A 27,195-nucleotide genomic window follows, 5' to 3' on the forward strand; every position below is an offset into this window, starting at 1 on the left:
AGCACAAGCAAGGTGAAGGGCAGAGGGAGAAGCAGGCTCCCCACTGAGCAGGGAGCATGACTCAGGGCTCGATTCTGGGACTCTGGGATCATGACCTGAGCTGAAGGCAGACACTTAACAACTGAGCCACACAGGCACCCAAGCATATGGTTCTAAAAAGCTCCGTAAGAGTTCTGTGATTTGTAGCCCCAAAATCCCCCCAATCATGCATGAGCGGGGAGAATGGGGAGAATGGGCATCTCCAAGTACATTCCACTCCCAGCTTCCCTGATGTCCAGCATGCAGCCAATCCCTTAGAATCTTCCCTAGAATCTTTTTCACCCAAACAAATGCCCTGAAGCCTGGGTAGAAGGTCAGCGTGCTCCTTCCAAGAGGCTGTTCTGAAAATCCACACCACACCACAGAGGCCCTGTGTGGGCCTGGGGTGAATTTCCTCCCCTTTCTGTGCTCAGTGCCAGCCTCCTAATCTGAGGGGCTCCCTGCAGTGAAGCCATGGGCAGCCCGCCCAGAAGCTCTGCCACTTGTCTGATCAAGTGAGATCCCTTCCCAGCGCTGTGGTTTTCCCCTTCCCCGGCTGTTTGGGATAGCTGGAGTATGTGTGAGGCCTGCGATGTCCTTGAGGCAGGCAGGCCAAATGGGGAGCTGGCAGCCCCTGCCCATCTGGGGACCGAGGCTCCTTTAATTTGGATACCTTAAAAGGCTCTCGGGAGCAAGGGGCTGAGTTCTTATCTCCAGAGCTCTGGACAGCGCCTTATTTATAGCCCTGCTGACAAGAGGCGGCAGCTGGCCAGCAACTGCATACACAGAGTGCTTGGCCCTGCACTGCCGCTGTCCTCTTTGGTCCGGCTGGAGGGCAGAAGACCGGGCAGGTAAGCTTCCTCCTTTCTCTGGCCAACCTTCCTTCCCTGCATCTGCACAGGCTTCGCGGCCAGCTGTCAGACTTTGTGCTCTGGGAGGGAGCTCTCTGGCACTGTGGACCTGCAGGCCCCAAGCACAGACCCAGGTGACCCAGGTAGGGGGCTCCTGCTGCAGTCAGTTCCTGCCCCATGGCTGCGGGGTGAGGGGGGGGCGGGGTGATAGAACCTGCCCTCTGCAATGCTACAACAGGTGCCTCCGGAAATAGGAAGCACCCGGAGAGGACCCTTTGTTCCCCTGACCCTCTCTGAGTGCGAATCAGCTATGACACTAAGTTATGAACCCCAGAAAGCTTCGTTTTTAAGAGGAAAAAAAAATTATAAAATGAACATTGGAAGGGGGGAAACCACAGTGCTTGGGAGCTTTTGCTCCCTGACAGAATTTCTGGATGACCTGGGGGTAAGAAGTCAAATTACTGGTGGGTCTGCTTATGCTGGGAAAGTATGTTTCTACAAGATGACTTGTTCCGGCTGATGGTTCAAAAGGGCGGACAGCTGTTGTGTGCTTAAAGGAAATGTATTAATAATTCACTAATTTCTAGAGCAGGATATGAGCAAAGGCACAGTACTGAGTAATTCTAGGGCCAATTGCGTCATAACATTAATACCGATAGGATGACATATCATACATAAAAATGTCCTCTAGACCTACTCTCTGCAAAGCACCTTATCAGGTCCAATCATATATATATATATATATATATATATATATGCATATATATATATATATATGCATATATATATATATATATGCATATATATATATATATATGCATATATATATATAAAATAGATCAGTTATTTTTTAATAATTCTGAGGTCAAAAGATAGTATCAACACCTGCGTTATTGGCTTGGTTGACTGATGTCGTTTTATCACGTACTTGATCTTATAGATTTGTTCTTGTTCTGTTCCTTTCTTGAGGAATGTTATTTGAATTTTGTTTTATTGCTAGGTTCATAACCTGTGCTATCACCAAATATATTACATTTTGAGCCCCATCCAATCTTACAGGAGTTTTTGTTTTTAATGAAGGAGCCAACTACTCAACTCACATGATGATGTTTGTCTTGTCTAATATTAAGAAAATATTTCAATGTATAACCTCCACGAAGAGTTGCATCGTCTCCCCAAAAGATTCCCTCAATCTCACTTATTTTTTAATACATTTTGCACTATTAGAGTTCATCGCCCTATTTAGGGCTTCCAGAGCTCGCCATTGGTTCCAGATCCCTGAGGCTGGGCCATGACATAGTTCTCTCTGTAATCTCATAGCTCTTAACACATTATCTACTGGTATCTAAAATATTTCATATTTAAAATAGGTGGCCATGAAACTGAGTTTAAATTGTCCTCTCCCAGAGCACAAGGTGGCTCAGTCGGTTAGGTGTCTGCCTCCAGCTCAAGTCATGATCCCGGGGGTCCTGGGATCAAGCCCCATGTCAGGCTCTCTGCTCAGTGGGGAGCCTGCTTCTCCCTCTCCTTCTCCCCCTGCCTGTGCTCTCTCTCTCTTTCTCTGACAGATAAATAAAATCTTAAAAAAACATAAATAAATAAATCGCCCTCTCCCCACTGTCAAAAAAAACAAAATTCAACTGAGTAAATTGGGAAGATATTACCGATTCTATTCAATGATTCATGAATTGGGCAACATTCCATCCAGCAGGTAGAAGGGAGCTCTGAGATGCTGTGCAAAATGGAAAACTTTCATAGACAGAAGGGGACAGGAACAGGGAAGTTACACCAGACAGAAAAGTGGACTGGTTATTGCAAGGTCACTTTCCTTTAGAGAATGGCAGGAGTCTCTCAAGCAGATGACCTAACGCTGATCAGGTGATTCCTAGTTAACTGGTTCAAAATTCCATTTCTGGAAAAGACCAGAATTATAATGAAGTCAGGTCTGTATGGTGACACAGAGTTTAGTGTAAGTGACTCCATTTGGGCCCTGTCATCTTGTTTTTAACACCACGCAAGAAAGGTGAAGTTATATTCATAATGTTTATATTTTCTTTTATTTTTTCTTACTGTACAAATACATGCTCGCCATAGAAAATACAGACCAGCAGAGAGAAGAAAATGAAAAATTATGTGTAGTCTTACTACATTTATTGTTTTAACTATTTATTGATTCTAAGAGGTCCTTGATTTTAAGAAGAACCATTAATTTAATACTAGCTTTATAAGGGTGGGAAAAAAATTCTCATTATATTGTCCAGATTGCTGTGTTTTAAGATGAACCCAAAAGCAAATTACATGGGGAACTACAATTATAATTAAGAAAGAAATATATATATAATCAGGTTATTTGTTAATAATCTACTTCTTGTTCAAACTGTAATTCTTTGAAAATTAGTTATCTTTATATGACATTGTAACTTCCTTCCTTTAGCCAGAATACTTACAGACACGTAATAGTTGGGAATAATACTGATGGGATGTTAAAAAACATAAAACTGAGCTTTAGATAGCAATTTTTATCAGAATAAAACTAGTTTTAAAGTACAATCTGCTAACTTCTACACTATTAATGCGATCTACTGCATAGTAAAAATTACATGACCGTTTTGTGCCTTGACCCACATGACCCCTACAAACTTATTTTTCTGATCTTTTTCATTATCACTGATTCATCAGCCTTTTATCATTTAGTCTCCAATATCCCAAAGCAAGGATGAAAAATAGAAAGGAACTAACATAAGTCCTGAGCAATTTGATATTTGACAGCTGTATTTCATAAATATCATTAATTATCTTAAGTGTAAGCTTGCAAAAATCAATTTTTAACTCTGAGTACATGTTTGTAATTCGGGGCTTTGTTGAATTTAAAAGATAAATTTTAGACAGAGAGAAGAGGAATAACAATTCATTCTAACAGAAGAGTTTGGTTACAGTTAAAAAGTAATACTGAAAAGTTACACTGAAGTGAAACCATACCAAGCCAAGGACTCATAAAATATAGTCCATGTGTTTTACCGAAAAGGCGTGTATAATTAGATTTTAAGGGGAAAGTGCAAGAATTTTGTGTTGGTTTTTAGGAAGTGAGCCTTCTTTCCTTGCCCGGACCCGTCTAATCAGCATGAATGCGTAGGGGTATCTGAGGGGGAGGTTGGGGGGGGTGTAATCTATTTTAACCTTAAGCAAAAGGCACCAGAGTGCTTTCGGCCTGGGCTCAGTTTTGTCTGATAAATCTAGGCAAATTTCAAATGTTAGTTCATGGTTTAGCATGAACACCAAAAAGGGAAATCCGTGATGTTGATTATTCTATTTCTCTCTAATTCACATACCTTGTAGTAAGACCGACTGGCTCATAGGAGGCACGAAGGGGAATTGATAACATGTGTCTGATTAAAGTGATGGACATTGCAACTGCTCGAGTACAGGGTGGGTAAAAATAGTGATACAGCCATTGTTGGAATACATACAATCACTGGAAATAAAGGTTGCAAAGAATTTTTAATTTTTAAACACAAAGCTATATTTATAATATAGGATCTTCACTGTGTAATATACATGTATACATACATATAGAAACAATACACCAAAATATACAAAATTGTTGTTTTTATGGGATAAGATTACTTGTAATTTTATATTTTCCCTACATTTTACAAATATTTTTCAATTTTTTAAAAATTTATTTATTTGGCAGACAGAGATCACAAGCAGGCAGAGAGGCAGGCAGAGAGAGGCAGGGAGGCAGGCTCCCCGCTGAGCAGAGAGCCCGATGCAGGGCTCGATCGCAGGACCCTGGGATCATGACCTGAGCTGAAGGCAGAGGCTTTAACCCACTGAGCCATCCAGGTGCCCCAATATTTTCCCTACATTTAAAATAGTTTGCTAAATTCCTATACAGAGACAAATCATGGACTTTTTTTTTTTTAATTGCAAAAGTCCATGCACAAATAAAACACTGTAATTTTTGCTGCTGATTATAAAAACTATAAATAAACAACCAGAAGGGTAGCCTTTCAAAAAACAATAGCTACAATCTATTGAATGAACACTCTCTCTGGGAACTACTATTAGTTCAAATAACATTCCCAGCCACCCTTCAGGCATTATCCCTATTTTCAGGGGAAGAAACTGGCTTAGAACACTGCTGCCCATGGCAAAAGGTGCAACCGAGCTTAAAGGGGTCTGGCTATCGAGACCCTCCAGTTGGCATTAGAATAACAAAACAGCAGTCTTCCGGCCATAGGCAATGAACAGTGTGGTCTGAATGGCAGGTGTGCACCCTATAGGAATGAATGGTGAGAGGTGTTCCTATAGGAAAGATATATAGGGGTAAAGTTTGTACTGACAAGTGTATGGAGCCAAAGGAAGTAAGGAATTATGAAAGTAGACTCCGATAAGAAGATGGACATAAATGGGATTCACCCTCAGACTGAAGGGCGTGTCCTAGAGTACAAAATGAGCTAAACGTGTGTGTTGGGCAAGGAGAGGTCACAGTAATGATTTAGGGACCATGCTTCTCTTTGTTTTCTTTGAATATTTCTATAAACCACATGTTGTAAGAGGAAATGAAGATGTGTCCTGGGGCGCCTGGGTGGCTCAGCAGGTTAAGTGTCTGCCTTCAGCCCAGGTCACCATCTCCTGGTTCTGGGATTGAGCCCCGAATGGGGCTCCCTGCTCAGTAGGGGAGCCTGCTTCTCCCTCTCCTTCTGCCTGCTGCTACACCTGTGCTTGTGATCTCTCACCCTCTCTGTCAAATAAATAAATAAAATCTTGAAGAGAAAATGAGGAAGAGGTATACTGGCTCCTGAAAGTAAAAAAAGAAAAACAAACCTCTCTGCAAAGAATCTGAATTGGGACTAATGTCAATTCCAGTCTTAAAACAGAGTGAAGCTCTGGACTAGAGAGGTGCTAGGAGCTGATGTTGGGTGCTCGCTGTGCGCGGGCTTGTTGTAAGTACCACACGTGTGTGCACACGCCCGTGTGGTCCGGGGAGCAGCTCCGGGAGGAGTGCTTCTGGTTTGCGGCTTAGAGGTGAGGACAGCCAGGTGCTGAGAAGTAAAGTGCTCAGAACCAATAGGTGGGGAAGCTGGGATCGGAACCCAGGCAGTACAGGGCCAGGACTGACAGACATCCCACCCGAGATTGCTGGAAAAGTCCCCACTATGGAGAAAGAAACTTGTCTTAAAAATGAGTGAGGGAGGGGCGACTGGGTGGCTCAGTAGGTTAAGCATCTGCCTTCAGCTCAGGTCATGATCCTGGGGTCCTGGGATCGAGCCCTGCCTCGGGGATCCTGCTTCTCCCCCTGCACCTCCCCCTTCCTACTAGAGCTAGCTCTCTCTCTCTCTCTCTCTCTCTCTCGCAAAAATAAATAAAATCTTTAAAATAAAATGAGTGAAGGCTTTCCACTTACCTCTTATTTTTCTTTTTAAAATTCTTCCTTTATTCCCAGCACCTTCGCAAGAACACGGGAAAGGTGTTAATCTCCTTAGTCAGACCCTGAAGGCTAGCACGGTACCTTGCACACAGCAGGTACCTAATAAATATTTGCTGGACTAAATTGCAATGTTTAATTCAGGAGTAAGAAGTGTTAAGATACATAGGAAGGGAGCCAGAAGTTTTCCTTGTTGGCTAGTACTTTTCCCTTCTGTGGTACTGGCTTGGAAACAAGTTTGATAGTCCTTTTTCATCCTTGATACACAGCACAAGGACATAACTCGTGATTCAAATGATGCCTCTTTAAATGGGATCGTCATTGGGCAATAAACACTAATATTTGATGAAAATACATCCTTAAGGAGTAAATTCTTTGATTTGGAAGTTCTTATTCACCACAGTCTGTGTGGTGTGTGGGTGACGAGAGCACGTGTGTGTAAGTGTCTGGTGTGTGTGTTGAGGGAAGGGAAAGAGGACTGGAGATGCTAAATGAATTCTAGACATAAGGTTCCTTCTTCGGAATCTTTCCAAATTTGATCAGAATCTCATGATTAATTTATTGGGAAACAACAACAATTCTGCTCACTTTAAATATAATTTAGTGAACAAAAAGTGGGTGAAGAGAGAACCTTCTCCTGACTTTATTTACACTGAATAACAAACCGTTTATTATGCCCTCCAATCCCTAAATCAACAGAGACTCTCCAGTTAGGTCCTGTGAAAAATAGAGTGATATGCAAGCAATATCAAGAAAGCCCAGAGATTTTTCAAAGTGCCCAAGACAGACTCCTTTAAGGCACCCCTCTCTCTACTCCTGCAAATTGAAAATATAAAAATCCAATGAACAGTTTTGCTCATGTGTGGTTGCTCAAATTAATCAAATTAATCCTGGGTAACCAGGATCACCCAGGTGAGGGAAGAGATGCTCACAATGTCATGTCTAAAATACGCTCAGATGGAAAACTCAGACGGCAGCAAGGAGGGCAGACTGAGAATGTTCTCAATAAAAGAGAATTCTCAACAAGCCAGAAGATTTGGAAATTCACAGTGGTGTGTCCAACATCAGCTAAAGAATTGAATTCGGGTAGAAGTATTGATAAACCCTTCAGACACCATTATTAAGAAGCCGCAGTAGCGAACCTCCAGTCTGGCTGTGAATGAGCTCAGGCAGGATCCTGGCAGCCCGCCCTGAGCTGTTTCTACTTTCGAACGCGGCACTTCACTGTTTCCTGGGAAACATCTGCAAACCTCCTCCAGCCTCCGGCAGGAGCAGCTCAGGCAGTTCCCGAGGCCAGCATGAGCTCACTTGGACCACGAGGCTCTTTTTAAAATTTATCTTTTTTTGTAACTTAAATTAGGCCGTGTCTCTTGCCTGCCCAAAACCCTCTGGTGGCTTCCCAAATCAAAATAAAATCCTGTTGCTACTTAACCTACAGAGCCTGGCATGAGCCGGGCCCTGAAATCTGACCTCATCACCTGCCTTTCTTGCCTCCATGGAGGATGCTCCAGTTACCCTGCCTTTCCACAACTGCGCCAAGCAGCTGCCCCACCCCAGGGCTTTTGCACTAGCTGGTGCCACCAATGGGTCAGGTGCTCCTCCCAGAAAACCCCACACCTCCTTCCCACCAATTCCAGAGCCACCCCTGAGCAGCCCATCTGAAATTATACTCTCTAGCTTATTGCCCTGATTTATTCCTGATTGACTTTTTTCTTTTTTAAAAAAGTCTTTTTAATGCATTTTTATGTATTTGAGAGAGAGGAGGAGTGGGGAAGGGGCAGAGGTAGAGGGAGGAGCAGACTCCCTGCCGATTGAGGAGCCTGACCCGCGGCTCCATACAGGGCTTGATCCCAGGACCCTGAGATCATGACCTGAGCCTGAAGTCAGATGCTTAACCGACTGAGCTACCCAGGTGCCCCTGATTTACTTTCTTTGCAAAACCCTTATCATCTCACACATATACACACCCACAAAAGGCCATGGATATTGGTGTCTGTCTCTCCCCTAATACCACATGAGCTCCAATGAAAGCAGAGGCTCTTCGTTTCGTTCACTGAGGTAGCCCCATCATCTGTAACAGTAGGTGGTATACAGTAGGTGCTTCATAATTGTGTGTTGAAGGATGGAGTCTCCATAACCCCATTTTATGTATTTCATTTGAATGCTTAGAAATGCTTTCACTGTAATTCATGCCATTAGTCATCATCAAGCGTTCATGTTAGGGGTTAAGTCTAGTTCTCCGGGTCCACAGTTTATACGTCCTTGCAAAAACTCCCAGCACACCTGCATTTTGTTAAGGGAGGAGAGCAGGTGCAGGGCAGTCAGGCTGACTTTGCTTGGCTTTTAACTCCGCCCCTTGCAAGGAGCTCAGGCAAGATTGCAACTCCTGAAACCCCCTCTGTAAAATGGGGCTAACAGCAGTTAACTTCTTAAAGTGCTTGTAAGGATTGAACAAGGCAATAATAATAGTAACAGTGACCATTAATTGAGCACATACCATGTGCCAGAGAGCAGACCGTGCATCTGACTTGCTTCATGTTGTCCTGTCTTCACAACAACCACGTGGTGTGGGCAGTTTACAGATGAGAAAACACATTGAAATTCAGATGAAAGTTGATGTATAAGTTTCTTCTCGTTGCTGTAACAAATTACCCTAAGTTTATTGTCTGAAAGCAAGGCAAATTTATGATCTCACTGTTCCAGAGTTTGGGAGTCTGATGTGGGTCTCACTAGGCTAAAATCTGGGTTTCTGCAGGGCTGTGCTCCTTCTGGAGACCCGAGGAGAGAAATCTGTTCCTTTACCTCTTCCAGCTTCTGGAGGCCGCCTGTATCCATCTGTTCATGGCCCTTCTCTCCACCTTCAAAGCCAATGATGGAACATCTTCAGTCTCTCTTTGAGTCTGACTCTCCTGCTTCCTCTTCCCGTTATAAGGACTCTTATGATTACACTGGGCTCACTTGGATAAGCTGGGATAATGTCCCCATCTCAAAACCCTTAACTTAATCATAATCTGTGAAATCCCTTCGTATATTCTGGACATTAGGGTGTGAACAGGTTCGGGAAGCCATGATTCCATGTACCAGTTACAAAGCAGCAGACCTGGGATCTGAATCCCAGCTGATTTCTTGACCATCACCCTAATACAGTACATAGCAAAGTCTTTGGTATTTAGCAAAACTTTTTCCTCTGCTGTAATGAGGGGAAAATGGGAAGTTTGGGGCCCAGATTCAGGTTTTGTATAGGACATGAAACAGGAAGGTTTGCCCCCTTCTGCCAAGCTCCCCTGAGATGTAGGATGCCAAAGAGTTCACTCTAGTCATTTTCTCTTAAAAATAATCAGTCTCACCTCGTCCTCAAGCATATTATTGACTTTCAAGAAACCACAGACATTTGATAAAAGTAGGTTGCAAAGTGGAAATGAAAGTCTTGAATGGAGACAGGCTGAACCCACCCCATGGGGATGAGGGCCCCAGGCAGTTCAGGATAGACCTGGAGCCAGGACGCCCCACAGTAACAGGGCAGGTGAAGAAGAGCCTATTGACACCCCACAGGTGCTGGGCAGCCAGGGGGGACCAAGCTCAGCGTGCTCCAATGAGGCACACCCCGCCCATGACACAGATGACCTAGGACAGGAAGGGAGGTGGCCCAGGTCTCAACAACAAGGACCGTGGAAATGTCAGCAAGCAGCAGAGCACCAGGAGGCAAAGGGACAGGCCAGTGAGACCACGTGTCAGCCACACGAGGAAATCATGGGCAGGCCCCCAAATAGGGCTGGTGGCCTCTGATAGTTTCTACCTCTCAGGGTCTGGAGGGAGCTGGCAGGCAGTTCCACGGCCCTGCAAATGAGACAGTTCAGGACACAGCCCTACTCCACCCAGGAGGCAAGGACATGAGGCAGAAGCCTTCTGTGGGGAACAGAAGCAGCAGCATTGCGGGAGGAGACTGGACGTTGGGAACGGATGGCAGTTTGGGGAAGATGAGGTAGCCACAGCTCAGCAAGACTCCCAAATCTGTGGCTGTTGAACTATGTCCAGACCTCACCTCGGGGGGCACAGGGCTGTCCCTAAAATATACTGCATATTCCCTCCTTCCGCTTGAGGCCGGCTCAGGGGCTGTGATGGTAGGAAGGGCCCAGGGCCTCCAGGTGGGCAGGACTGAGGAGCAGGCCGCAAGCACACTTCCACATGACAGGTCGTGACCACCATGACCTTGAACTTTAGAAGCAGGTACCCATTTGCATTATTCTGACACTTCAAATACACTTAAAGTATACATCACAAGTTAGAAATCAGTGGTGAATAAACACATAGACTCTATGGTTTTGTGACATCATCATCATCATCATAATATAAATTATCCATCTTGGGCTGACCGTAAAAATTATGGTCCAAACTGGGGCACCTGAAAGGGAAAGAGAGTGCTTTTACTGAGCACACCAGGTCAACAGCTGTAAGAGAGATCCAGCCTCTGAACCCCAGGCTTCAGTCACATGCACCGAGGTCCCTGTGGGAGCTGCCTTAGCTGGAAACATAACCCTGTAGAGGGATTATTCAATGTGGAGAGGCTTCCTGAAACCTCAGACATTTTTATTCCTTTCACCGGGAAGATAAGAAACCCCAAAGTGGGATTTCTTATAAGGTACCAGGATGTGGCCTAGATACAGCCCACTGAGTTAAAGTCATATGTGTTTTTTCTTTTCTTTTTTTTTTTTTTTAAAGAGAGAGACACAGCGAGAGAGGGCACACAAGCAGTGAGAGTGGGAGACGGAGAAGCAGGCTCCCCACTGAGCAGGGAGCCCCACAAGGGTGGAGCTCAGATCCCAAGACCCTGGGATCTTGACCTGAGCCGAAGGCAGATGCTTAATGACTGAGCCACCCAGGCACCCCAGTCACAGGTGCTTCTTTCTTCCAGAGATGATTAGCATTTGAGAGCCCCAGACCCCACCTTGGAGCTTGATTTCCCTTTGTGACATTTTCCTAAAATGAGTGCCTGTCTTCTCTGTTGTCACTCCCCAAGTTCATATGAGAACCATGAGTTCACAAGAAATTCTCCCTTGCGTGAGTGTGCTCTAAATGCAAGTTGTCCAAATGAGGGTCCGTTTCATAATTTCATAGCGAGTCATGATACCTTTGTAATGGATTGAGACCTGTATATTCCTAACAATGACATAACGTTGACGAGATTTAAAAAGAAAGAAAAAAGCAAAAGAAAAAGATCATCTCACATCATGAGGATAAGAATTATTTCATGGCATACTTTGTCATTTGTGGTTAGGACTTAGAAATGCACTTCCTAGTGTGGGTTGTTATCAAAGCCTTAGAGATTCACTGCTGTAAACCATATTTGCAGAATTTCCTTTCTCTTACACCCTCGCAGTGCCCAGGGCACCTCCTTTCCTCCTACCAGCCTCTCAGACATCCTTCTCTCTCTGCAGATGGCTACATAATCCCTTACGCTAGAACCAATGAAATGGTTACCTACCAGATCAGTTGTACTAATGTGAATCCTTGTGAAATAAAAGAAAAATGAGGGGCGCCTGGGTGACTCAGTAGGTTAAGCATCTAAATCTTGATTTCAGCTCAGGTCATGATCTCAGGGTCATGAGATTGAGCCCTGCACTGGGCTCCACGCCCCCCCCCCCCACATCTGTGTCTGAGTGAGGAAGTGCAGATTGTTCGTGCAGTGTGGTCAAATCCCCCGCCCTTCCCTGCCACAGAATATGTAAGACAAATCACAGCCTGAGGACCTGGCTCCTTCTGCCTTGTTTCAGGGTCTCTGCAGCAGGCCCTGGGCTTCCAGCCTAGTCCTGTAATTTGGCGGAAGGGCTGGGGGGTGGGTAAGTGGTTAGCCCCACATCAAAGGCTGCTTTTCATGACTGCTGCCTAAAGAAAGGGGGAAGAGGGGATGTTGGTGCAGAGCAGAAGGAAACCACTCTAGGCAGGATGTCTGGAAGGAGAGATAAAGCAAATTGCGAAGGTATTTTAATAGACGTGCTGTTTCCATTCTCTGCCATATGTTTTTCATTCTGTTTTTGGTTACTTTTGACTTGAATTATGGGACTCTGTCTCTTGGTGAAGGGAGCCTAGATGCCGTTGCTTTCATACATCAGTGTGAATACTGACTTTTTTGGGCGGGACCCGGGATGATGTTAAGTGGCCAAGACAGAAAACATGTTGGCTTGAAACGTTTTCTGTTCCCTCTTCCTTATGGGAGTGGAGAATGTCTGTTTCCAAGAGTCCAGAACACCATGCATCTGTTATGAAAAGGCAGCGCGAAGCATAAAATGGTGTGGCCAATTTACTGCCCAGGAGGGAGCAGACGGAGGGACAGGACGTCAGATAACCAGTCTTCCTGCTACAGAACGCGGTAGATTCATCTGAGCTCAGCAGCAAGGATTTCCTCTCTTTGTACCGCAATCTCTATTCCTCTAACCCGCAGATAATTATACTGGAAAAAAGCTATTGTGAGAGGTTATGAAAACTGCTCTGGAACTCTTCCAATGGCGTCTAAATACTGAAACTGAAATAACTGAAAGTTAGGCTACCATTTCCAATCATTCAGAAGCTGTCCCCGGCCTTTTGCTGGAGCTGTGTGGCTCCGTTGGCCCTTCTCAACATCTGGGTACCACCCGCTCCCTCCATGCTGTCGTAGAATACAGAAGAGTCCTCCTTCCTCTGTGGGCAGAGATCAGAGAGAGAAGGGGAGGGGAGGTCCTAGGCTTGGGTCTGGCCCAGGGCAAAACCTTACCTCGTCCCCAACTTGGCGTCAGCCTACAGGGGGACTCCGCGGGCTTCCCAGGTCATCCAAGCAGCAGGAAAAGTCAAGAAGAAAGAGAAAAAGATCAGTGCCCCAACACTGTTAACCAAAACCATTATTCTGGTTTCCTAGTTGTCGGGGAAGCATGGCGTCTATTGAGTGAGAAAAATCAGAATGAAGAAGAGTCCTTTTGCAATGGTTTTGGTATTTGGCCCTGGCGACAGACCAAGACAATTGTTTTCTCAACCAATCAATCAGTCCATCAAGCAAAGAGGACGCAAACAGCAACCTAAAGATGTCATTTGGTGTCAATATCACATTGCAATCTGTATTTCATCTCATTGAGATTTCTTTCATCTGGGCCATTAGGTTATCAAAGATAAGTCACATCTGTCAGGACAAAAAAAAATAATCATCAGAAAAACTGATTTTACTAGTCTTGATGTTTTTAATTGGCTTGTGGTTCAGTTTCTAGATTCATGTCTAATCTAGTGTTACAATCCCATAATAAAAAAAGAAGTAAATCAAATCATGAGGAAACTATAAATAAAAAAAAGATCATGCTTGTCCTTGTATGTGACCCATTGTTCCCATAACAGTTTTACTCTCTTGGTAGCTTTATGTTATCTGAGAAGCACCTGTCCTCCATCTGCACTGGGCCCCAGCAATCCCCGAGCACGTGGCCGTACATATCATTCATCTCTACACCCCCCTGGCCAACAACCTGGGAAAAGCCAGGAATTAGCTATAGTTCAGAGGACTCTGTGTTATTCTCGCCAGAGACATGGGGTCTGAAAAAGCCAAAGGAAGGGGGCGCCTGGGTGGCTCAGTGGATTAAGCCGCTGCCTTCGGCTCAGGTCATGATCTCAGGGTCCTGGGATCGAGCCCCCGCTCTGCTCCGCAGGGAGCCTGCTTCCTCCTCTCTCTCTGCCTGCCTCTCTGCCTACTTGTGATCTCTCTGTCTGTCAAATAAATAAAAAATAAAAAATAAAAAAATCTTAAAAAAAAAAAAAAAGCCAAAGGAAGGAAGCAGGCAAGTCATACATGTGAGCATACCAACATGACTTTAAGCCAAGACAGCCATTTCTTGCTATCGCCTGTCCTTTTCGATCCTGCTGGGCCTGGCCCACTGCTGGGCCGACCTGGGGCTAAGGACATTGCTCCCGTGCTGGGAGGAACAGCACTGTTGTTCCACGCTGGGGCAGGTCTTCTGGCTCACACTCACTCAGCAACAGGGCTCTAGGAGAAGCAGCAAGCTGATGGTAACAAGAAGATGGAGTATCTAACTCTGGTCCAAATATAAAAATAGTGTGGTGAGGAAACAGGCATGTATTTTCCATTAAATCAAAGAAACAAATCTGGAAAATTAGATCCCAGCACGTTCAAGTCCTTGGTGACAGGGACTCTGGTTTATGAGGCCAGCACAGAGCCAGCCTTCTGCACGGTAGATATGCATCATATCCAGGGTGCCTGGCTGGCTCAGTTGGTTAAGCTCAGGTCATGATCCAAGGGTCCTGGGTTCAAGTCCCACGTTAACCTCCCTGCTCAGTGGGAAGTCTGCTTCTCCCTCTCACTTTCCCTCTGTGCTCTCTTTCTCTCTCTCAAATAAATATATAAAATCTTAAAAAAAGGTATCATATCCACATAAGGAGGTACGGATACGTTTGCCTGCTGCTCAAATGTACTGGCTTTCTTTGAAGTTGCTGTGACCGTTCTCACCCAACAGCCTCCATCCAATGACCAGGCATGCTGGTCTCCTCCTTCTTAAGCCCCCTCCTGTAACCTCAAGGAGAGCAGACCACCACCGAAAAGCTCCAGATCACCAGTACCAAATCAAATTTATGAGGACCCTGTCCGAGGCACTCCATGTGAAGCCGCCTGTTGTTCCAAGCTGCTAACAAGCTAGCTAACTCTGGGACAGGGGGACTACACGGATTGTCAATTGAGAGCCTTGTTGATCAGTGGAGCCCACACCACGTGGATTGTTATAACCAGAATCTACAACTGGCCCATGAGTGTGGCCACCACTAGCTCTGCACCACCCCAAGAGCCCCATTCTTTGAGGCTCCGCAGCTGGGGGGCTCATAGCTCTGGGAGAGGCATGCCTTCCCCTTTTTTCCCAAACTCCGCCCCTCTAGCTCCTCCTCAGCCATTCTGCTTTCTGCCCGGGTCCCTCCAATTCTTCCTCATGTTAATATTAGTTATGAGCAATTTGCTCCTATTATTAGTAGAGGTGTTACCCATTGAATTCCGTCCCTCCAGAATTCATTGCCAAAGTTCCGAACCCTGTACCTTCAATGTGACCTTGTTTGAAAATACCTTTTTTGCAGATGTGATTAGATAAATTAGGGGTAGGCCCTAACTCAACAGGACTGGTGTCCCTATTTTTTTTTTTAAAAGGCGTATTTGGACACACAAACACATACACACAGAATGCCATGTAAGCACGAGGACAGAAATTAAGGCAAAGTGTCTATAAAGCACAGGACACCGAAGATTACCAGCAAAGCACCAGAAGGCAGGGGAGAGGAAAGGGACGGATTCTCCCTCGGAACTCTCAGAAGGACCCCACCCTGCCAGCACCTTGGTCCTGGGCTTCCAATCTCTAGAACCCTGAGACACTAAGTTTCAGCCGAGTGTGCAGCTCAACGTGCTCCACACATCAGCCTAACTACAATGAACAGATAACAGGGTCTGGTTTTATGGACCCAATTCTCTTGATAACTGCAGCTCTGACCTACCTGATCACCAGATCCTATTGTTCTCTTGTTTCTTGCTGGTGTTATTGAACCCAGGGGTCCCTAGGGCTTATTTTCCATCGGAAGAAATTAGGTAGCTTCCGTCAAGGGGATGTATCTCCTGCTTTCAGAAAGAAAACGGATCTGAGCATTCTTTTTGCACCTGTTCTTTTCCAAGTGCCTTTGGCTTAAAATACTCCTTATGCGAGAGTGGTATATTTTGAGCGATTTATTCGGCCACCCTTCAGACATTAGGTCTAATCGTGAGATGGTCCACCCTTATTCTTACCCTGAAATCTATGTATTTTGGCCAGTGGTGAGGAAGCAGCACGTACTGAAAGCTGGTTCAAAGCATACATTGTACCCACAGGACAACCTCGCAGACAGCAAGGTGTTTGCTCCCACCCAGGGTCAAAATTGAGTCTTTACACGTAAGAAGATGTTCACCACCAATTATCATTGGGGAGACACAAATCAAACCCCCGGTGGGATATGACCTCAACCCTGTGAGCGCGGCTACTATAAAAAGATAAAACATAAGTACTGGCAAGGACGTGGAGAAAAAGGAGCCCTCGTGCGCGGATGGCGGGAGTGCAGACTGGTGCAGCCACTGTGCCGAACAGTATGGAGGTCCCTCCAAGAATTCAAAGTAGAGCAACCCTACGGTCTGGCAATTCTACATCTGGGTATTCATCTGAAACAGACACATTAATGCAAAACGATAGATGCACACCCATGCTTATTGCACGATTATTTACAATAGTCAAGATACGGCAACAACCGAAGGGTCCACTGACGGATGGATGGATAAAAAACTATGGTCTATATGCACAACAGAATCTTATTTAGCCATAGGAGAGAAGGAAACCTTGCCATTTGCAACAACATGGAGGGACCTTCAGGGCATTTTACTAAGCGAAGTAAATCAGAGAAAGACAAATACCATATGATCTCTCTTATATGCAGAATCTAAATATATATATGTATATTTATTATGTTGTAATTTATTTTTATATATTATATTATTTATATGTTTTGCATACATCTGAGTCTGTCTATCTGTCTACTAAGCTTATAGACACAGAGAACATACTGATGCTTGTCAGAGGTACGAGTAAGAGAAATAGGTGAATTGCTTTGGGTTTTTTTTTCTAGTTTAAATAAATAGAATTTAAAAATATTTTTGCATTTGGCTTTGTGTACAATAAATATATACCAGTACAGCCTTCAGGTTTAATATATGTAATATGACATCCCTTGAACTACAGTTGTATCACAGAAAATTATAAGCTGGAGGCTACTGGACACTTAGGAAGTTATGGTCAGCAGCATTTAGCTTAGTTGTTAACTGCTAGAGTGTTTCCAGGGAGACTGGATATTCTTCTTTTCTTTAAAAAGCAAGTGGAAATTTTGGGGCGCCTGGGTGGCTCAGTGGGTTAAAACCTCTGCCTTCGGCTCGGGTCATGATTCCAGGGTCCTGGGAACAAGCCCCGCATTGGGCTTTCTGCTCAGCGGGGAGCCTGCTTCCCCCCCCCTCTCTGCCTGCCTCTCTGCCTACTTGTGATCTCTCTCTCTGTCAAATAAATAAATAAAATCTTAAAAAAAAAAAGCAAGTGGAAATTTTTTAGAAAGAGTGGAAAGTTTCCTTCTTCTGACAAGTTTTTTAAAAAAAACAGATTTTATGCTTCTTGATCTTGGAAACTTTGTGTCCATTTTTGTCAAAGGGTGAAGCAAGAGGGAGAACCTGGAGAGAAAGGGCATCATGGAGAGGTTTTGCCTTTCACATCTGAGAGTTTGTTTCTTGTGCTAGTTAAAGAGGAGAGACTCCGAGGAGGGGTTGTGAGTGTTCAAACACTGCTCAGAGCGAAATGACTTGTTCAGGAGGCAGTGGGATGAAAGCCAGAGGACAGGCAGGACCTCAGTCAAATGTGTTCCTGATCTGAATGCCGGCCACCCCATTGTGTCCGACTTTGGGCACATTAGTTAGCCTCTGGGCCTCAGTTTCCTCACCTGTGAAACCCACCTATGTTGTTTCCTTTAGTCCCATCAGACTTTTTAACACTGACATCTCCACATCCTCAAAGGCCATCGACTGTACTAAAGCTTGGCTTTCTTGTCACTCTGTGGAAATGGATTTCCAAAGCCACCAACAGTCTCCATATCGCCTTGTCAAGCGGACCCTCGGCAGTCCCTAGCTAATTCAACGCTGTTGGCCTTCCTCCTAAAAATACTTCCGCGCTCAACATACCTACCTTCTCCCTGCCCCTCCCCGCGGACACCTCCCTGAGATCCTTTCTCAGTCTTTACCGACCTCCTCTTCTGCCTACCCCTTAAACCTGAGAGGCTGCAGGAACTTGATTTTTAACCTACTCCTCACAATCCACAAACCTTCTTGGGTGACATACTCATTCTACTTTGCTTGTCGATTATTTGTTCACAATGACCTTTTGGCTGATGGTTCTTATGTCCATATCTACAGTTCTCACCTTCCTCCTTGAATCTCGTGTCCATACACATTTTAAAAAAGCTCTTTGTATGGCTGCCCCCAGAGAGCCTCAGTTTTAGTAGGTCAAAAACAGAATTCATCAAATTTGACTTTTTCTATTTTCCTGGAGATGATGGTAGCTACGTCAGGAGGCTGAAATTATCTTGTGCTCATCTTCTGTCGCTAATCATCTATATCAATTTCTGCTGCTTTGACATCTTTAAAATATTCTTGAAACTGAGACTGTCTCCCCATTCCTACTACCTGAGACTATCTCCCCATTCCTACTACCCTGCCTTCTTTTAACAAGACCAGCACAGCAGCCTGCGGTCCTAGGTTGGGTTTCCTAGGAGCAGAGTCTTGGAAGAAGTGGGGAAATGGGACAGGGAAGAGGAAGAAGGTAGAGAAGGACATGGTTTCAGGTTGGTGCCGGCCTCAGCCTGATCCCACAGAGGCGCTCTTGAGTACAGATTCTGCCTTGGGTTTGACCCAACTTAAGGAAGGGACCTGGGCTTTCCCATTCCCACACCATACAATTGTTGCCAAGGACACACTGGGAGAAGGAGTAAAGGGCCCCAGTAGCCCAAGGGTAGCCCACACAGAAACAGTAAAAGGGATCCAAAGGGATCCAAAGGGACCCAGCATGGTCTAGGCAGAATACTGACACCGTCACCTTATGCCACCTGAATGAGCCAGTGGCAGATTTATAGACTTCAACAAAATTTATATATCAAAATCAAAGAACTGGCCAGGTCAGTCTTCCACTTAAACCCTTTCAGTGACTTCTAATCTTTTGGCAGCCCTCTGTGGAAACTGGCTTACTTCACCATCTTAGTAAGTATCAGAATCAGACAAGAGGAGGGTGTCTGTGTTAAAATACAGCATGGTCTCCTGAAGATTCATGCTGCACACCAGCTCATTAAAGCCTCTGAAAAGTCCTGCAGTAAAGAAACCCATTCACTTGTTCAGCCAGGGAATTACTAGTCCTTTCTGACCTTGACCTGAATGTTTGCTTGTGTGTCTTGTAAGAAGTACCTCTTACACACCTCTGTCTGCAGACCTGGGTGGGAAGTGTAGGTCTATAGGGTAAACTTCCTCAGCATAGCTCATAAGTCTCTCCATGGGCTGGCCTCACCTCCTCTCAGCCTCACCACTGACTCCAGTAACGCCGAAATGTGTCCCAATCCTTGATATGCACCTCGACATGTCACAGGGGCCTCTGTGTCCCATTTGTGCTGTACAACTGAGGTTTCTGCCAAAGCTCAGGCCTACTGAGACCTCTTCTAGGAAGACTTCCTAAGACCCTGAACCAGGCAGGGTTGTCCAGAGAAACTGAAGCAGATTACGGAGGCTGAGAAGTCCCAAGATTTGTAGGGTGAGTAGGCAAGCTAGACCCTTAGGAGAGCTGATGTTTCATTCCCCATTCAAGCAGGGGAAGAACAAAAAATCCTGAAGAAAAAATTCTCTCTTACTCTGCAAAGAGTCAGCCTTTCTGTTCTATGTAGGCCTTCAACAGATTGGATGGGGTCCATCCCCCTAGGGATGACAATCACTTTACTTAGACTACTGACCCACAGGTCAATCTCATCCAAAAACACCCTTACAAAAATGCCCAGAATAATGTTTGACCAACTATCCGGGACCCCGTGGCCCAGTCAACTTGACCCATGAAGTTAACCATCACAGATCTAAGGGCATTTCTTGTATTCCCAACACTTGCGGCACCTACGATTTCTCTATCTTTTTATTTTTTTTACTATCCTCACCATTTCCAAGTGTACAGTTCCATAGTGTTCAATGTGTTAAATGTATTCACATTGCAACCGATCTCCTGGACATTTCATCTTATAAAACTGAAACTCTGTACCCATTCGACAATAACTCCTCCGTCTCTTTTCCATCTGCTCGCAGCCCTGGCAACAACAAAATGTTTTTTCCATTTTGTCTATGGATTGAATGACTCTAAGAACCTCATGTGAGTGAGATTATTCAGCATTTGTCTGGCTTCTTTCATGTAGCTTTAATGTCTTCAAAGTTCATCCATGTCATCGAATGTTTCCTCTTTTCTCCTCCTTTAAGGCTGATTAATATTCAACCTTAATTTCTCCTCCTTTAAGGCTGAGTGACATTCCATTGTGTGCATACAGCAGACACCAGACCCTGTTTCCCCATTCATCCATTGACGGACACGCAGCTGCTTCCACATTCTAACTGCTGTGAACCATGCTGCTGTAAACACACACACGTAGACATGCCCTCGTACATGGCTTTCAATTCTTGGATATACACCCAGAATTGAGATACACTTTCCATACCTCAACTCAGACCAGATCTTACTGGAATGTCCTCTTGACCGAGCTGGCTCCCTCCCTTCTGGTCACACTGGACTTTAAGCTTTGGAAAGGAGGGGCTGAGCTGGAATCCTGCTGGTAGCATGAGGGTGAATCACTCAGCAAGTAATAATTTCCTGCCCAGGAGTTTCCTTGTGCCCACCCCCCATCTGATTTCTCTGAGGCGGAACGACATGGTGAGTTTTCTATATCAGAACACTCCCACATTCCAGGATCATTCACAAAGTCTCCATGTCAAAGACTGGGATTCTGGGTGAGCTGGCAAAAAGGATTCTTACTAAAACCATGAGGGAGAGACAGGGGCTATTAAGATGCGCTTGGAAAGAATTGGGGGGAAAAAAGAATGTTGCATCTTATACTTTGTTTTCCTTAAAAGTTGCTCTAAGTGGGACAGCATTGGTCTTTGATAATTCTCTTTCCAAAGTTATAATATGTTTTTATTTTTAAAAGTTACATCTTAGAACTTTAACTTAAAGACACTAGTAGGAAATTATGCCGATGGCCTCTCATTTGGTCTACGGTTTAGGACACAAAGGGAGGTGGCTGGCCTTAATTTTAGGATCAGCTGCAGTGAGCAAAATGAGAATGAATGAGTCTGAGCATCTAAAGGGATGATGAAAATATGCACACCTGTGCTCATGTGGGTCCATTTGTCAGTCTTCCACTGACATTCATATGACTGTTCCCCACCCCCTCACCACCCCGCTTTCAATTTCATGAGGATTTCATCAACAAGACCCAGGTTCAGGGCCAAAATGGTAGACGTTTTATAAATGATGAAATGGAATTTGGGAACCTGAGGATAAAAATCTCCATTGCATAACCGCGAGAGCTTACCCGATGTTGGTTTCCTCTGCAAAATGCCACTTCCCCAAAGAACGAGGCTTGCTTCTATTGCGTAAACTTTTTAAAGGCTTGAAGCTGTGACGAATGCCTCCGTGTCTGGCTGTGTAGCACTGTGGGTTTCTAGCCCATTGAATGACTCCCTTCAGTGCTCCTCTCCTGAGGGCTTCAGCCTTTCCTTCGTCCTGCGGGGACGCTCTGGTTGCCAGTATAGCAGAAGCACAAGCCCATACGAGAAGACACACATACCGTAAACCTCACTCTTCTTACCTGTGCCAAGAAATCCTTCTGGTCTGAGTAAGACAATCTAGCATGTCAGGCTTAGACACCAACATCAGCTAGCAGTGTCCTAATAGGTGACATGTTCCCCAGAGATGCACAGTTAGAATAGACTTCAAAAGGCGTCGCCCTCAGAAATCCGCGGGCCAGTGGCTACCATCTTTTGAAGGACCAGACCCACCAGACACACTCACAGGCTGTGTGGCCCCTGGTCTATCTGGGGTTATTTCCTTCATCAGCGCACATGCCCATTATTGTCAGGACCATGAAAGGAGGCCGACGGGCAGGGCTTCTAGAAGGTTGAGGAGTTGCCAGGGTTTAAAACCCCTCTGGTCTCCTTCCAGTGGAAAAGCTGTTTCTGTTTGGGAGACAAAACTCTGATGCCACCCTCCCACTTCCCTGTGTCCTGACCCTGCTGTGAGCATTCATCTCTGGGCTCTGCCCCCCAAACCACACATGCGACTCCCAGCCCCGCCTGGGGGTCCCCAACCCAGCCTGGTAACCAGGCCAAGGATCCTGGCGTTCCTCATCCTCTGGAATGTCCCTTCATTCTGGTTAACTTGGCCTCAAGCCCTTGTGGTCGGAATGAGGCAGGAGTTGGCTTGCTGTCCTGGCAGAGACATGGTGGGGGGGTGGAGGGGGGGTTGAGGCTCCTGCTGAGCTGTGGCTTTTGGCTTTCTTACCTGTTCCCAGGGAAAAGTGAGCTGCTCCCCGGGCAGCTCCGGGCCACCAGGGGAGTCCACGACCAACCAGAGGCAGCTCCTGGGGGACTCTGCTCTCACCCCTCAGCCTCCCCTTCCTGGAACCAAGAGCCTCAATAGGTGTTTAAACTATAACGTCTAATTATCTACTATACATTATAAGTTGGACTTTCTAGGGCAGTGGCTCAAACGGTAACTTTTGCTAGTCCAAACACAACGACTTGAACAAGCCTTGAACAAACTGTGCAATTTCCCATCAGCTCAGGGGCTGACCTACGAAGCCTCCCTCTGCCCTTCCCTGCTTTGCTCCCTCCCTGGGCTTGTTGTGACGTATCCTCCCTCCGAACGGCCGAAGCTAAGTGTATAGCTAGCTCATGGGGATAGTTTGGGGGTAACCTCAGCTTCTTCCTCTGAAACCATTCCCGACTTCCAAGGATTAATAGCCTGAGCGTTACTTGCCCACATGAATTAACCAGCCAAGTGCCTGTCCCGTGCCTGTTTCCCCGGTGGAAGGAAGCCTGCTTTTACTGTCTCTTTCTTCTTCTCTCACTCACTTCTCTGTTTTCTTAAGGACAGTGTCCTTTTGTTCTCACTGGGACAGTCCCTCCCCCTCTGCAGCCTCTTGTCTCTGTCCCAAAGCTTCTTTGCAGAGACATTCTCTTCCTTTGAGCCACAGCCCCCTCTCTGCCTCTTTGGCCCTTGGGGAGGTGCCCCCCACCCCCCTGGGGGCTGCCACAGGCTCTCCTCACTCCCCATACCACATGGGGTGCATGTCTCCTCCTAAAGTCTGAGACAGAAAGAAGAAATGAGTCTTCCAAAGTCTGTATATCTAAATCCACGCCCACCTCGCTTTCCTACACACACAAAAATGCCACCATATCAGCCATCAAAAACAAAAGACAGAAAGAAAAGAAAACATTTGTTGTAACAGTGATAACGAAGGATAGCTCCTCTGAACTTTGCATTCCAGAATCCGGGATGTCAAGTTGACATTCATTAACTATCAGCCCGATTCGTTCTGCTCAAGCAAGGACTCTGTCCTCCCTCTGCTTGTGCATGCCCCTTGCAAGGGAGCAAGAAAAACCCATCCAAAGGAAAGGAGTCCTCATGCCAAGCCCACCCGGCCACGTGAAACAGTGCTTCTCCCAAGTGAAAGCGTGATTCTGCAAGAACAGTGTGTTGGTCCCCATCTCGGCCCGGAGCGGGGATGTCCCCTCTTACCGCTCAATGATGTGCACGTCAAAACTAGGACCGCATAACTTGGAAAGCTGCATGGTCGTGTCTGGAAGTGTGGACGGCCAGAGTGAAGGCAAGTACAAGCTTGTGAATCTGGTCTACCTTTGGGAATGATGATCTGTTGACAATATGAGTGAATGAGGGAAATAGACTAGTTTTTCTTTCTAAGTGACTCCACCGTAAAACAGCTATGGCTCCAAAGGGATGAGCTGTGGGTTCCTATGTGGACTCATCTCTGCAGCCTGCAGATCTAGGGCCTGCTTTGGGGGGTGAGGACACCCCTCTCAAAAGCTACAGCAGAGCTGTTATCCCTAAAGAGGCTCCCGCAACTGGACCCGCCTTGACAAATAGCCTGCCAGACGCGCTCACACAGCTGCAGAGGACAGAGCCTTCACCAGCTTCCCTGGGAGACAGAACCTTTGTTTTGTATGATCCCTTTGGGGTAGACAGACCATCTTAAAGCATTTCGCATGCCTCAGCCATATTTAAGACATGAATTCATCACATTTGGTTGCTGAAAACGAAGGCCATGGTTTCCGTTGGCATGACCACTTCTAGGTCGCCCCTCAGTGAGTTGCATTCTGCATGGTTGAGGAGGGCGCAGGCAGGGGGTGGCAGGGACAGACCCAGAGCAGCAGCCCACTTCTCAGGGAGAGCTAGGCACTCAGAGGCAGAGGCGCTACCCCAAGAAGGTCCCCAGGGAGACTCCAGCTAAAGCCTGGCTCCCATCTCCTGCTGCCCTGCCCGAGAGGACAGACCCTCCACTTCGCTTTTTTTTTTTTTTTAAAGATTGTATTCATTTATTTGTCAGAGACAGAGAGATTGAGAGAGAGCGAGCGAGCGGACAAGCACTGGGAGCAGCAGGAAGAGGGAGAAGCAGGCTCCTTACTAAGCAAGGAGCCCTATGTGGGACTCGATCCCAGGACCCTGGGATCATGACCTGAGCCGAAACCAGACACTTAGACCAACGGAGCCACCCAGACGTCCCCCTCCTCTGAGCTTTAACACAAGTCGCTTGCAAGCCAGATCTCCGTGCAAAGCCCAGATAACAGAACCGCCCAAAAGGGCAATAGGGTTGATTTGTTTGGTTCAAGTAGGCCCACATGAGCCGTGTAGGGCAGCCTTATATTTGTTTGAGCATTTTCAGGTTACCCGAATTGAATCCAGTGAATACTGATGGAGTTGCAGAGAATACAGAAACGGAAGTGTCCATCCTGGCCCAGAACAGGCTCCCACTCTTTCCTTTGTTGTTAGGAACAAGGAAAAGGTGAGACATATGGAATAATCAAAAACAAGGCTAGGGAAGGGTACTCACGCAGCCTTCCCAAGGGAGATGCTTTGTCTGTGTTTCAGGAGTTCATGGGACAGAACAGAGTATCGAAAGCCATCTTTGCTCAGAGGGGAAGGCAGAGCAAGTGGGAACCAAGAGACCGGGTAGGAAGGGGTTTGAAGGTTCTCCTGACTTAGGTGGGAAGCCCCTATTATCCTGACTTGATGACTTTCCAAACATACTCTTCAAAACAGAAAACCTCCAAGCATTTCCTTCCTCTGCTTTCAGCCTGACCTGGGAACTCAAGGGACCTGTGACAATATAGGGAAATAGGCATGCCACACAGACAGGGTGGGAGACAGAACCGGGTCCCTAACATGCTAACAAGGTCAGGGAGCCAGGTTGTGGTAAGGCCATCGGCAAGAGGAAAGCATAATTTCAGATTATTGATAGTTGATATGAAAGTGGAGAAAGACAAGAGGAAGGCAGGATGGAAGAAAGAAGGAAAGAGAGAGAGAATGGGAGAGAGGGAGGGAGAGAGAAAGAAAGGTGGCCAGGCAAGCAGGAAGGGAAAGGAAGAGGCATTTACTGAGTTTAAAAAGACAGCTAATGAACAATTTGGGTTTCTGACAATGATTTGCCCCTGGAGCCCCTCCATCCCTGCAGGAGGCAATGACTAATCTGGAACAGTTACAGAGTCATTCCTCAGCATCTCTAACTGTGCAGAAGTTTCCAAAAATATGTGCGGTTAGGATGGCCCACAATTTGAAAAGATTCTTCGGGGGGCAGAGTATTGCCGGCATCCTGAGAAGATCAGACGTTTTAGGAACATGTGTCCCAGGAGTCAAGGACCATTGCAAAGCTGTCCGACAAAGCCTGGCTGTCCCAGAAAGCCCAGTCATGACTCTCAGGTCCCATGTTAAAGCACCTTCTGAAACAGGTAGAAGACAGTCTTTCACTCGTGTTTTTAGGAGAGCAAAAAGCCACATAAAATACAGCTCATTGTCACACACTACCATCACATACCACACTTGCACAATCGTTTTTATGGTATGGGAAATTTTAGGAATTTTTCAGGGATGGATGAACCATAAAAATGACTTGAAGAAGGATTAAATAATTTCAAATAACCCTTTAAGGTGAGAGGAGAGGCCATCCTCTGTTTCAGAGGTTAGTAAAGAGGACGCACCAAGGTGGTGTAAGGAGTGCCTGGGCTGGAGCCCTTCCCTCCCCTCCTGGTTGCGGGGGCTCTTCCTAGCTAGACCACAGGATTTTCTGTTAAGGACCCTGATCCAAGTGGAAATAGCACCGAGAGGACTTGAGTGGCAGGGAGGGCGCACTGGGGATTTAAAAGTTACGGTGCTGACTCATAAAGTTAACTCACAAAGAATACTTGTGACTTCAGCGTGGTTCAAAACCCGCATTCTGAGAACCAAGTGGGTATGAGATGCTCCCGTTTTAGGCGCTCTGGGAAGAACCAGCAGAGGTCACCCGGAAAAGAGCTTCAGGGACTTTACCGGCACCGAACACGGTTCATTCAAAATAGGATTTTGCTAAGTTTGAGCAGACCTCAGGCATTTGCACTTCTTTTCAATGGTTTTGGAAGAGCGGACAGAGGGAAAATAGAGTAAAACTGTTGGCAAACAGAGAAGCGACTGGGTTATTGCAGACAAGGGCAGACATCAGAGACAAAAGGATCTCAGAGAAGAAGCAAACGTTTCCAGGGACCCCATGAGAAATTGTTTTCATCTGCAACAGTCCAGCAACGTTTCCTGATCCACAACTGGCCTCCCAGCCTCCCAGAAATGCACCGCAGTGTGAACAGTTTCATTTCATTGGCTGTGAGGCTGCCAAAGAGAGCCTTTCTTAAATGAGTTATCAAAGCCGCAATGGAAACTTTATGAAATGCTCCAAATCAGCTTTCGCCAGTGATGGTAAACTCAGAAAATCATGGAGTTGTTTGTGGCTTTGGCTCAAAATCAGGCATGTTTTTGAGGTTTGAACACGGTGACTATTTGCATCCATTAAATCAGTTTGTGAAAAAGAGAGAACAAAGAAATGGGATATGGAAACTCCGAGTCTTAAGAAAGAGCCAAGCTTTTCCCCCCTAACTGGTGGGGGGGGGGGCAGGCAGGGAGGGGAAGGGAAAGAGTTTGCTTATCCTGAAGGGCTGGACTTTTCCTGAAAGTCTTAACAGCCACAGGGGCAACGTTTGGGTACCTACAAGAACAAAGC

The 27,195-nt window shown here is 45.9% G+C and overlaps 1 protein-coding gene across 2 annotated transcripts in view; it reads left to right on the forward strand.

The window, feature by feature from the left end:
- The first annotated feature begins 745 nt into the window (after positions 1 to 745).
- The window catches only part of FHL2 (four and a half LIM domains 2), a 69,827-nt gene continuing 43,377 nt past the window's right edge, over positions 746 to 27,195 (forward strand). Inside the window, exon 1 of one of the 2 annotated variants that reach the window (XM_045981162.1) lies at positions 746 to 869. The gene's annotated coding sequence lies outside the window, so the exon portion shown is untranslated. Of the gene's footprint in view, positions 870 to 993; positions 1,013 to 27,195 lie in introns of those variants that run through there. The other variant, XM_045981165.1, reaches the window with a different exon arrangement.

The sequence above is a fragment of the Meles meles genome, chromosome 16, assembly GCF_922984935.1.
Source record: "Meles meles chromosome 16, mMelMel3.1 paternal haplotype, whole genome shotgun sequence".
Taxonomy (NCBI): domain Eukaryota; kingdom Metazoa; phylum Chordata; class Mammalia; order Carnivora; family Mustelidae; genus Meles; species Meles meles.